Consider the following 2398-nt stretch of genomic DNA (forward strand, 5'->3'; position numbering starts at 1 on the left):
AACTTAGGCAGCACTCGAGAGCTTGGTAACAACTGCGGTTAGATCTGACGGGCCGTTCGCTCCTGATTTGAGCAAAGACAATCATTCAGCTGGACTACGTGTGGCCTATCTGGGCTGCCTCTATTGAGCAGAAAACGTACTCGTGTGTACCTGCCAAACGGCCGTGCAGACTATTTCGGAGATTGGAAGCAATCATCTTAATTCGAGCCATTCAGTTCTACGAATCCAAAGGCTACTTTTGGCTGACCCATCTCTACCTCGTAAGATGACCTAGCTCATCCACCCAGTCAACCTAAGTCAATGCCTGCAGCCCGCCCCCCCCCTCCCGCCACCCCTGGTCCGGAGCAGGTGTCCAACCCGCCTGGTCTCCGCAGCACTAGGTTGACGCCACCGATGCAGTAGTGTGGGTAAGTCGCATGTGAATCTTTGAATATTGCTGACATCCTCAAGGTGAACGAGGCAAACAAAAGAATGCGCAACATAAAGCACAGCCACGGGTGCTGCAAAGAACGCACAACGGATGCAACAACGACTCGCACGAGTCGAATGCACGCACTAGGCGCTCACGCCCGTGGCAACAGCCGATCGCAAAGAAGCAAGCACCCCCCGTGGGGCTCGAACCCACGACCACTGGCTTAAAAGGCCAGCGCTCTACCGACTGATCTAGACGGGTGTACCTTGACAGCCTTTGCAGCAACTTAACACAGCCAAAGTGCAACTCAAGCGCACAGATCAACACATGCACACGCACCAACCGGCGCATTAACAACAAACAAACCACATAAACAAACGCTGCAACCAATTCACCTCCCCACATATACTCAAGTGTCATCAACCCCTTCATATCCAACGATTAAGGTTTCGCTATGAGCAATACATCTCGATCACTTACAAGACGCTATGCATGGACATTCGGGCAATCCCTGCACTCGCTCGCTCAGGCCGACCCTTCGCTCTGTCATTTGCCAACACAGTCGTGTAATGTATTCAATACCGGTAGCGACGTTGATACGGACACCCCCGGACACATCCGGGATCAGCATCAACAGAGATTCACACAAGAACGACCGTAGTCGAGTCCGAACCATCACTTGATCTGAGCAAAGTTACACAAGATAATATGCAAACCCTTCATGTACACAATCGCAGCAGCGGATTCTTCATCAGCTCGGAAACCTAGGCAACACTCGAGAGCTTGGTAACAACTGCGGTTAGATCTGACGGGCCGTTCGCTCCTGATTTGAGCAAAGACAATCATTCAGCTGGGCTACGTGTGGCCTATCTTGGCTGCCTCTATTGAGCAGAAAACGTACTCGTGTGTACCTGCCAAACGGCCGTGCAGACTATTACGGAGATTGGAAGCAATCATCTTAATTCGAGCCATTCAGTTCTACGAATCCAAAGGCTACTTTTGGCTGACCCATCTCTACCTCGTAAGATGACCTAGCTCATCCACCCAGTCAACCTAAGTCAATGCCTGCAGCCCGCCCCCCCTCTCGCCCCCCCTGGTCCGGAGTAGGTGTCTAACCCGCCTGGTCTCCGCAGCACTAGGTTGACGCCACCGATGCAGTAGTGTGGGTAAGTCGCATGTGAATCTTTGAATATTGCTGACATCCTCAAGGTGAACGAGGCAAGCAAAAGAATGCGCAACATAAAGCACAGCTACGAGTGCTGCTAAACAGCGCACAATGGATGCAACAACGACTCACACGAGTCGAATGCACGCACTAGGCGCTCACGCCCGTGGCAACAGCCGATCGCAAAGAAGCAAGCACCCCCCGTGGGGCCCGAACCCACGACCACTGGCTTAAAAGACCAGCGCTCTACCGACTGAGCTAGACGGGTGTACCTTGACAACATTTGCAGCAACTTAACACAACCAAAGTGCAGCTCAAGCGCACAGATCAACACATGCACACGCACCAACCGGCGCAAAAACAACAAACAAACCACATAAACAAACGCTACAACCAACCCACCTCCCCACATATAATCAAGTGTCATCGACCCCTTCATATCCAACGATTAAGGTTTCGCTATGCGCAATACATCTCGATAACTTACAAGGCGCTATGGATGGACATTCGGGCAATCGCTGCACTCGCTCGCTCAGGCCGACCCTTCGCTCTGTCGTTTGCCAACACAGTCGTGTAATGTATTCAATGCCGGTAGCGACGTTGATACGGACACCCCCGGACACATCCGGGATTAGCGTCGACAGAGATTTACACAAGAACGACCGTAGTCGAGTCCGAACCATCACTTGATCTGAGCAAAGCTACACAAGATAATGTGCAAACACGGCATGTACACAATCGCAGCAGCGGATTCTTCATCAGCTCGGAAACCTAGCGCAACACTCGAGAGCTTGGTAACAACTGCGGTTAGATCTGACGGG

Source organism: Phytophthora infestans, genomic scaffold, assembly GCF_000142945.1.
Source record: "Phytophthora infestans T30-4 supercont1.10 genomic scaffold, whole genome shotgun sequence".
Lineage (NCBI taxonomy): Eukaryota > Oomycota > Peronosporomycetes > Peronosporales > Peronosporaceae > Phytophthora > Phytophthora infestans.